Source organism: Ambystoma mexicanum, chromosome 3q, assembly GCF_040938575.1.
Source record: "Ambystoma mexicanum isolate Mex_15411 chromosome 3q, UKY_AmexF1_1, whole genome shotgun sequence".
Taxonomy (NCBI): Eukaryota; Metazoa; Chordata; class Amphibia; order Caudata; family Ambystomatidae; genus Ambystoma; species Ambystoma mexicanum.
In genome coordinates, this window is record NC_090926.1 from 309363156 (window position 1) to 309374112 (window position 10957).

The following is a 10957-nucleotide window of genomic DNA, read 5'->3' on the forward strand; positions in this document are numbered from 1 at the left end:
GTAATTGGCATTTCACACATAATGGCTACTTGTCGAACTTTAGTACGGTGGGCGGTTTTATATACACTGGAGCCGATCAATGTTTTGAATAGTCAAAATATACAACTCAAATGAACACCGTAGGTAAAAATAGGGTCATACTGCAAAAAAGTGCATGTTCACATATGTACCTGATTCTGCAAGGACAATGACATTGCTGGACATTGTTTCAGTTTCACTGTAAATTGCAGAGGACGCTATGTCACCAGACCAACACATATCCAGCACGGAGACTTCATTAACAAAATGCATTCTGGGGCTTGTATTCTTGGATCACTTTACCTGAAGCAATTAGACTACATCACCAGATTACACTGTTTTTTAAGATGAAATCCCACAGCAATAGTTGTGTGGGCAAATAAGGCACTATATAATTAAGCTATTCGCCGAAAAATGCACTATGTGACTTCAGCGAAAGGATCCACCCTACGCTCTAAACATACTGCGTTCAATTGAAATCACGCTTCCGCGCCACAAAGCATTGGACACACGTCAATTATGATTAAAATAACAAACCTGGACTTAATTTTTAGTTACCCGGCGGAGCCGTAAACAACGGTTGAACAGGTTGCCGGTTTAATGAACAACGGAGGTGCGGGCACTGCCTGTGCTGAAGGGTAGCGTCCGGTTGCCATACGAGAAACAGACCCTAGCAACGCTCCACCTCTTCCCCGCGACACGAGTTGCACGTTACGTTCTGACTAGATACGTCGGTGATCGACGCTAACTCCTCCCTCCTACCCCAGGCTACGTCGTTCAGCAACACGTGATCATTGCACGAGCGGGAATATAGGCACCAAAGCTAGCATCGTGGCTGAGAGCGGAAGAACAGGGGTACATTCGCTGAGGGTTAGAACCCAAGGACTGATAATGGTGGCTTTGGCGCTGCACGCAGTTTCCATTCGAATGGGCGGGAAACCTGTGTACATTTTATGGCGTGTGGTCTAGTGCAGAAGGATGAAATAGGTGTTTTCTTGTGCAGTGGGCCTTTGTCCTGGCAGAGGTTGGTATTTGGCCTGTACAGCTGATTAAGGGATTGACTGTGCAGTGGAGCAGATTTTGCCATTTTTCCTATGCAGAAGGGCAGATTTGGGACTTCTGGTCCTGTGCAGAAGGGCAAAATGTGTTTGGTCCTGTGTAGTGGGGTGGTTTGTCATGTGCAGAGGGGTTATATTTGCACATTATTTATGTACAGCATTAGGGGGTTGTTTTTACTTTGCAGAGGGGCAGATGAGTGTTTATCCTGCACAGATAGGGGGCTATAGTGCAGTGTTTGTTGTCGTGCACAGAGAAGGGTATTGGGGATTTTTCTTTTGGGGGAGAAGCAGTTGCCCATTACGGAGGCACAGTTGGGGATTTGTCCTGTGCAGAGAGTGGGTGTGATTTGTGCAGAGAGGGTGGTATTTGGGGATTTGTCCTGTGCAGCAGAAGGGTGTATGTGATTCTTCTTCCTGTGCAATGGGACGGTGTGGATATTAGTTCTGTGCAGTGGGACAGGTTTGGGCATGTGTTCTATGTCGAGGGTTAGAATTCTTCTGGTTGGTTATTTAGAAAAAGGTATGGGTAAGACAGGGCAACAAGGTATATGGACTGGGGTTGTGCAGGGTGGGGTTTGGACAGGGGTTGTATGTGGGGTTGTCTGGATCAGCTAGAAAGAAAGGGTCCAGATGAGGCAGTTTAGAGGGATCTAGTTGTGTTGTTTAGAAGGTGCTTTGCACAGCGGTTTGTCAGAGGGATAAAAAATGGTGATTTGAAGAAGATGTGGTGTGTGGTATTGTGGACTAGGGTTTGGAAGGGCTGTGCATGTGGTCATTTCAGAGGGGTAGGGCTATTTAGAAGAATATCAATGTGGGTCTGCAGTCCATTGAATCCTTGTATGTGATTGACTGGGACTTGTTGCATTTATCAAGCCATTTGGCACGAAATTGCACCACCACCCTCAGCTATGTGTCTTTACACCCACCCTGCCCCAAAAGTTATTTGTGGCACACTCGTGTATGTCTTTCTGACCACATTTCATGTTGCATTGGTTGGTCGTTTGCATTCACTCCATTTCCAGATTTTTAACTCTTCATTCCTTGTTGTGGTTTTAGCGTTGATATTTTCTAATCAGCTAGTTAGGCAGCTGTGTTTTTTCTATACCTGTTTTTCGACTGCTCTTTGCCAACATTTAAAAAAGAATAAGCATGATACAAACAAAACACATCTCAAATGTATGCGCATTCGTATTGTTGCAGCCCTTAGTTCTTCCTTCTTACTAGCATGCAGATCTTCTTGCATTCTTGCAGGGTATGGTAAAATGTGGTTTTACTCATACCAAAACGTTTGATATATTTGTAATGTTTTTTTACTAGAACAAACTGTATATGGATATGGAAGCCTCTGAAAATGGTACCCTGTTGCAGATTATAATTTGACTTCAATTCAACAAAAGCAATTGGAGGATTCATCCTTGCAAGTTGAGCAACAGGTATCGGGTCTAAAACTAAACGTTTTTGTATTTTTGTCTAATATTCTTTATACTGATTTACATTTACCCTGTGTGCTGAAGTTACCTCTGTGGAGACTAAGGAAGAGGACTGGGTAACACTGGGATCCAGGCAAGGCCACCAGCTACTTGATGCTTCTCAGGAAGGTGACACGTGGAGGATCCTCCCAGGCCTCCTCTGCTCACACCCTGAAAGTGCCCCAAATTGCACCCTATAGCCCCACCTTCAGGGAGATTCCCCTAATATGGCTCACCAGCAAGGTGAGGCAAAGTAGAGATCAGCTAATCGGTCTGGGCTCAACCCGCAAGTCCACTCGCGAAGCAGGATACTTAATTTGGCTTGCAAGCCCTCAAGTTTATCTTGGAGCAGAGCCTGAAGCAGTATGAGTACCCACAAGAAAAAAGGAATCCAGACATGGCATATGCGTATTACAGAATAAGAGGCTGCCTTGATTCTTGAGCCTTACTCAAAGATGGCGGGCACCCTCTTTGAGACCTCGGCTGAAGCCACAGACACCTTAGCCTAATTGAATTATTAAGTGAGGCCCAACATCTTATTACACGTGAGCTAAGGCACATACATGGGATTATTAAGCCTGCGCGAATCACACAGCTCCGGGCAGATGAGGAAAGTGACCAAGCAATCAGGACACTTAATGCTCAAGCCACAATATAAAAATAATTGTAGAGAGTTGGTGTTGTAGCATTGGGGAGCAGGAAAAGTAGGGGACGGAGCCGGATGTAGGCAAGCCAAATAGGCTACATAGTGAGAGAGTTAAGAAACATCAAGGAGTTTGCAGGGGGCCTTTGCTCAGAAGCTGGAAAGAGTCATTGACAACTTCTTAGGAGAGATGTTCAGACCTAGCCCTATTGAAGGGTTCTGAGAGGCCAATCTAGTTACTAAGCAAGGCCTTTCCACCCCTAATCTAAGCAAACTCTCACAAGGTTGAGTAGAAGGAGCAGTGACATAGTTTTTGGAGATCTGGGGATTCTAGGGATTGTGTGTAAGTACATTTAACAACACTTAAAGACAACCAAGTAAGGGAGCTGCACACAGATGGATAGAAATATACTATTTATTAGGCCTTAACACACTAAATGGGTATCAAGTATTTTAGATACTACAAAACACACTTACATGCACAAACATATACAGAGTTGGTAATCATAAAGTGAGATTGCCTGCAGTTTACACTAAACACAGTCAAACATTACAGTGAAGCAGTGCAACCAAACAGTAACAAGTAAAGTGATTCAAAACATACAGCATTACCCTGCCTATAAATAGGAGACAGGCACCTAACGTATGCTCCCCTTCCTATCAGGTAAGTGTTTCAGAGTCTTAAAAGTTCAACATGCAGGACAGGGGGTAGAACGTCTCAAAGTTCCCCAGGCCAAGGTTTGGCTATAGCCAACATGTATGTACGAAATGTATTTTAAAAGTACACTTTCGGATTTGGAGAAAAGGTAAAAGAGCAAAATTAGAATTTCACTCCCAATTCCAACACATTACATGAAGGGTTACCCTAGGAGAACTCTAGGCTAGTACTATATCGATCACAGCATGGTAAGGATAGTGTTGGAGAGTGCATTTTGCACCTGTGCACTCCCTGTGGTGGAGGGGGACACCGAAAGTGCAAGTGCACTTGCACCCTTTACTCACATTTTCCAGGTAATCTACTCTAGGGTACTCAGATTGGCTGGGGACATTTACTTTTGTCATTGGTCCTTTCGGTGGTGGTCCAGGGTCCAGAAATGCAGTTGCTAAAGAAGGTGTTGGGATTGTGTCTGACAGTGGCTGTAACCATAGCCACAACAAAGTCCATCATGAACAGGGACCCCCAGGACATTGCAGACGAAGTGCAGCAGCAAAGAAATACTGGTCTGGAGTAAGCAGGAGTGGTGGAAAAGAAGAGGCTACAAACAGGCCCCTCTTCGTGCAGGAAGGAAGCAGCTGGTCACAGAGTTCTTGGACCACAAGTTGAGGATCTGCAGATTCCCAAGCTCCAGCTGGGGACAGCGACTGATTCAGCAGTGAGGCATGGTCAGTGGAAGGGCAGGCCACAGGCTGGTCCTGGAACACTTCGGATGTCCACCGATGGCAGAATACTGATGCAGGACGCAGGACTGGTTGATCTCGCCAGCACTATCAAGAGTTTTCCCTGTTCACAGAATTGGCAGCAGGGCTCCAACGGAAGATGCCTTGGGCAATGTTGGTTATCGTATCAGTAGTCTCCCAGGCCTTCATTGCAGTCTTTTTCGTCTTTGGATGGCTGGCTCCAGTGGGAGACCTCCAGAATGACGACAGGGCTCCTCTTCTTATCCAAAATATTGGCTGGGTGTTTGCCCCAGCTCAACAATGGTAAAAACCCCACCACTCAAACCTGTAAGTGCTGTCCAGTCATGGAGACCAAGTTACCACATGTCTCCCAGGCAGTAGAAATTCCCCTCAGAGAATTGTGGATTGCGGCTAGACGACCACAACCAGTTCAGTCACTCAAAGCAAAGTCCAGGCCGACTCTGCAAAAGCGTATACTCTTAGATGGGAAGTTTCTGACCTGAGAGGGCAGGAAGGCAGCCAAAAGGCAAGATGGTCAAAGGACTGGATTTAAACAAAATGTGCACAACATTTTGAGTATATGGCTAAAAGAAGATGGTGCATAGTAGTGCAAAGAAAACATATGTAAAACACGATTTACTACCACCACCCTGTGGAGGCACTTCAGAAAGGCAGAGAAAAGAGGATTCAAAGAACCTTTGTAGCGCTCAACTTAAAGTGATGTGTATTTTAAAATGAAATCACATAAAAACATGAAAGGGAGAAACTCACTGCACTTGTAGCCTTAGGGGCTCACCAGTGCCTCCAAAATAAATAAGCTGAGCAGGTAAGTGAAGCCTTTACATCCCTCAAAAGCCAGCCAAAGTTCTAGGACATAGGCAAATAGCTGGAGGTACCATTGAAATCAATAGAATCAAAGTTGCAACAAGAACAATCGTGCTTAACAATACTGAAGAGACTATTGGGAGAAAAACGTGCAGAGGCTCTAGCCCAAACACAGCTGCAAAATCACCAGAGGTGAAAGGGAACAGTGAAACCATGCCAACCCGAGAAGAGCCCATGGCCCAAACCGTGAAGGGCCATCTTCTCTGTGGGAGATATTGCAGCCTGGAAAGGACCCAGGTGCGTGCGTCGAAAAAAGCTCCACTTTGCAATTTCAGGTGGAAACAGGTGAAAGAGTTAGTTAATTTTCCTTGCAATGCAAGGAAATAACAGGAAAGAGTATCAATGTCTGAACAAGTGAAGTCCCAAGTGTATCAGACAGACTGCTTTTATACATTTCCATTCGACTAACAAACGAGGGAGTAGTGCATTACCTCAGAAGGATAATTGTTCTCACGACTTTGCCCTGTGAGGAGCCAGGAATGAGACTCAGACACAAGGGGTTCATAGGTTTGGTAAAGACTTTTATTAAAATAAAAGGGGTGGGGAAATGCCTCTCTGTCCCTGAACTATAGGTATTTCCCTACCTAAAACCAAAACTAAGGGTCTGTCAATGTCAAGATTGTCCTGTGTCCAAAGTACTATTCTGGCCCTCACACTCTAACAAAATAAACTCTATTATGAAAAGGGTCATGTTTTTGGTCTTGAATGGTTTATAAATGTTCAATAGGAAAATGCGTAGCTCCAACACAAAAGTTCCAGAAGGACAGAGTTCCTCATTCCAGAGGGTGGCTCCCTTCCCCAGGATTTCTCTTCTCTTCCCTCTCTTGTATATTCAAAGATATCAGTTCCTTGAATTTCTCTTAGTCCTCAATGTAACTGTTCCACAAACACAACCTGGCTCTTAATCTTTATTTTGCTAGGCTACCTGGTGTACTTTCGTGGCAGGTTTTCAGTCCTTGTTTCCTTGGTTTCACCCAGCCTTTTGGCTAGTACTGATATATCCTTCTCATGACCCTTTTAGCTGACATATTTCTCATACACTGTCCAGTTTGTCCTTGCCTGGTGTGTTTCCCTACCAGGACTTTGCCATACAAACGCACTTGCCTGGCATACTCTTCTGCCACAGCTTTCTTTAACACACTTGCAATTGCCTGGTGTACTATCCTGCCACGGCTTTTTTTAAATGCTTTTGTAAATGCATTGTGTACTCTCCTGCCAGGGCTTTCTTTAAATGCACACACTTTGCAGCTTAACCTTGCCTGGTATACTCTCTTCCCACTTGTGCTTTGCACACACTTTTAAACATAATATGTTCTTGAGTTTTCTTTATCCAACGCAATACCTGCCTGGTACAGCCGGCCACGGCTTTTCTTCAATGCTTATTGCATACACTTTCAGAATTTACAGTCTCTTACTTCTCGTTCGCTTTCCCTTTCAACAATAGGTTCAGTGTTTCCATTTCTTTCAAGTATTTAATTTGTATCCTTCACATTTATTCTCTTTGGCATCTCTGCCCGTACCCCCCGGTGTATCTACTTCCCTTTTGGGAACTCACCGGCTCTCGCTGGCATTCTTTATTCATCCCGCGGTCAGCCGGTTGTGGTCAGTCGGCTGCTCTTGCCGTCTTGACGCCTTCGTTCCTAGGCCAACATGCTCCTTCGACAAGGGAAACACTGCGGCTCCGCACCTGCAAATGCCCAGGAGCCCTGTGTTGGCTACTGGCATTTTCGCAGCATGTCTCTTCTCACGGTTAGCTTTTCAGTTCTGTCTCCTTGAACTTGATGTCTCCACAGCAACTTTTTCAGCCCCGCCGTCTCCCGGTCCATCCTGAGAGAAGCAGCTTTCTCTCTCCAGCAGTGCACCCAAGTCATCTGCTGCTGCGATTTAACTCTCCCAATTCCAGGCATGTGCTCACAACAACTAGAGTGCAGCCTGTTCTCTTGGTCTTTTCCGCTCTGCATTACTTGGTTCATCGTCCTGGTCAAAGTATTCTTGCAGTTATATGGAATGGAAGTCCATTCTTGATGTTTTATATGTAGAATCTGCGTAAGTGTTCTCAGAAGTCGTTGAAGGCAAGTTAGCTCTTAATAAGTTGTAGGTAGAGTCTGAGCAGACATTCTCATGAGTTTTAGAGGGTAAGTCAAATCTTGATGGTTCACACAAAGATTTTGTCAGATGGTTTTCAGTACCCTTCCTAGGCGTATGAGGTGAGGTGAAACAACATGCCATTAAGGCATTGGGTATGGATCTGATGGTGCCCTGCTACTATCCCAGAGGTGGTCTCCCCCATGTGATCCTCCCTCATATGGCTGCCCCAAGGTCAGGATCAGGTAGCATCTGCTGTTCCCTAGCTACATGGTGTGAGAAACAAGAAGGTGTCTCACTTAACAGTCCTCAGGGATCTGGTATCCAGGTGGCCAGAGCATGGCCATCGCAATTGGATCCAGACCCCGGGGGTGGACCAGTGTGGGAGGATCACCTGGGTGAGGGGTCCTCGGGAGTGGTGGTGGGACACCTAATGGTGAGACGCGGTATCCCCCCCCTTTAAAACCTTTACTCCCTCTTTCCTGATACAAGTACATGAGCTTTGTAAACCCCCACCCCCCCTTCCCTGCAAGAACACATGTCCCGGTACCGTGGTCAGGCAGAGTCAGGCAATCGCCTGGAACAACTCACACCTGAATCCCCTTTGCCTTCCCCACCTGGATAAAAGGCAGAGCATGGCAACACACTTTGTGCAAGGCTAGGAACGGGACAGAGCAGCACACGAAGTAGCAGCCTATTCCAGACTGCAGCTGAATCGAGGAAGCCAGACTGAAAGTCACGGAACGAAGCCAAGTAGGGTGATGCCCTTGGGCCGTTTGACAAGTAATCGCTGGGCTGTTGAAAACTCAGAAGCATCACGTGTGAGGCGGAGAAGTGAGGCCAGAGAATCCTGTAATGCGTGTCTGAGATACCAGGGGCCCTCCTGTCTGACTAATTGAGTCGGGGGAGAAGTGCAGCCGCCATGGTATCGCCCTGAGAATCCATGATCAAAGCCATGAGCCAAACCTTGTATACAGCCGGTGATGTGTATAAACAAAGGTTACAGGCGGAAACAAAGTGTCCTATGAAGGCGTTTGATGAATGGCGCGAATGAAAAGTAAAGTCGATAATTGTTTTCTGAACTTTGAGAAGTGAACGTGTAATACTAAGTAGCACAGTGGTCAGGCACCGCATGTGTGCCAATAGAAAGGTCTCTGCCTGAATGTATCCTGCTAACAGAATTTATGAAATGTGAATATGATTTATACAATAGAAGAACAGAGTGCCTTTCCTATAATGAATAGCAAGCACTAGTTTACGAACACAAAAAACTCAATGTACTGGCCTCTTACTTAAACCAGTCTCCTTCCCCCCAAGTAAGGACAACTATTTTACGTCTTTGTTTCAATCTGTTCCCTACGCGTGACATCTTGGTCAGAATAAGAATTCTGCCCTCGTCTGAAAATTATTGCTCCTTCTGTCAAAATGTGGCTGTTAAGGAAACTCTTAAGCATATTATAGCTGAATGTCCAGCAGTAGAGGTCCAGAGAAAAAAATATTTTGAATCACACATGTCCTATATTAGTGTGATTAGGGGTGTAACGGTACACTGGTATACCGGTATAAATACCATCAAACATTTCATTTACAAATAATAACCGTTGTCTGATCTATACCGGTGTACCGTGGGGCCTGCTGTGAAGCCTTCCCCTGATTTTGCAGTTGGGTGCACAATTGACGGCACACAGAGTAAAGTCTGCAACACGTGCAGTGGCATTTCTGGCACCTAAGCTGTGAGGCTGTGTGCCTGGGCTGCTTCAGTAGCGCGACCTGTGCTGAAGACAGTGGTGGCAAGTAGCGGTTCCGCTTTGGGATTCACAAAAAAACAGCCAAATGCTGCTGTTTAACCCATACCAAACTGTCCGAGATAACAGCTACAGGTCCGGACCACCAGCCAGCACGAGAGGCTCACTGAGCAGAGTATGCATGCAAAGCTGGACTGGTAGGTGTTGTGTCTCCAAGCTTCTATTTCAACAGAGGTTTGTTTCAGAGCTGTGTGCCACGCCTGCATTTCCTTGTGCCCTGAGTGCAAATAAGTGATATTGTTTTATTAGTATTTGAGCCTTAAACCACAGTCACATACAGCACTAAATTTAGTTTGGCAGAGCTTCAAATGGGCAGTTTCAGAAGTGCCTGAGGCCTCCTCCTAACAACGTGCTGCGTGTATAATACTGAAGGAAAAAATACTCACTTTGAAATCGAGCAGGGAAGTGCTCTGATCTACTACAGATAACATCAACACCCAGCTCATTTTACAGTTTGCACTTGCTTGCAAGGGGTCTGGCCCTCACAGGAAGGGATATCAGGAGCTGCAGTGAACTGCTAAAATGCAAGTCATAAGTTTTATTTTATAGGCAGGATACTTGAACAAAAGCTTTTTTTCGGGTTTCTCCAAAAGACAAATTTCATTCGGTATCAGATGACTGAGCGAGTCAGAGAGCAACTAGGCTCGTTGTTTTGAGAGCCCCCATTCCCCCCATGCTCAGATAAATGTAACTGTTTTTGCCATCTCCAGAACATGCCATTAATTACTATAGTTTGCACTCGAAGCAGAGCACGTTTTGTAAAGGGTCGAGTGGTATGTGTTAGGGTCCTGGATAAACATCCCTGCTGCCCGGACCATAGCCCCGAGTCTGACTCTTGCAGGAGCTGCTAAGTCATTCCTGGGCTGGCGCCACAGGAGTGAAGTGAAGAAGCAACAATACGCCATGGGGGAAGTGATCTCCTATTTCAATCAGAGTTAACTTCCCTGTGGCTTTATTGCTGGCTTCCTATCTTCAGCTCACCGGCACCAAGCCCCGCTGCTAAGTTTCATTTCAGGACTGCGCAGCTCCAGGAACCAAGAAGGGCAACGCTGCAGAAAACCCCAGTAAGAATGATTTAAATACACCTTCCATAAATATGTGGTTTATTCTCCAATACTTTTCTGCATTTCCCATTTTAAGTGTTGCTCACTTAGCAGGTTTTTTTGCACATCACTTGTTCCACTCATGAGAAAAGGGTGCATGCTGGCTCACCCTTATTAACGCTTTACCACACTATGCCCAGTCACTATTTAACCCCATGACACCTTGTGCATGCAGTTTATAAACAATTCCAGGGGCAATATGTACAGGTAAATTTAGCGCCACATCATGGTTGAACCAGCCTAGTGTAGGTAGCACCGACCATCATTACCCAGCATTTCCAAATAAACGAATATACCTGCGTCTCAACCCATTCTAAGAGCTGCAATTGAAAGAAAAGCATCTTTATTCAAACTGTCTTTTTGACAAAAAGGGAAGAAACTGCCCCATTCCAGGAGCAACGTAAAGCAGCATCTTGTAATGCTGCTTGCAACCATTCCCCAAGGCCCTCTTGTTATAGGTTTTCAACTTTCCAGACTGGTAGGGCAAGGTGTG

The 10957-nt window shown here is 45.5% G+C and overlaps 1 protein-coding gene across 2 annotated transcripts in view; it reads right to left on the bottom strand.

The window, feature by feature from the left end:
* The window catches only part of CCDC65 (coiled-coil domain containing 65), a 209905-nt gene extending 209213 nt beyond the window's left edge, over positions 1-692 (bottom strand). The window contains exon 1 of one of the 2 annotated variants that reach the window (XM_069653849.1): positions 556-686. The gene's annotated coding sequence lies outside the window, so the exon portion shown is untranslated. Of the gene's footprint in view, positions 1-555 lie in introns of both variants that reach the window. The other variant, XM_069653848.1, reaches the window with a different exon arrangement.
* Between the last annotated feature and the right edge of the window lie 10265 nt (positions 693-10957).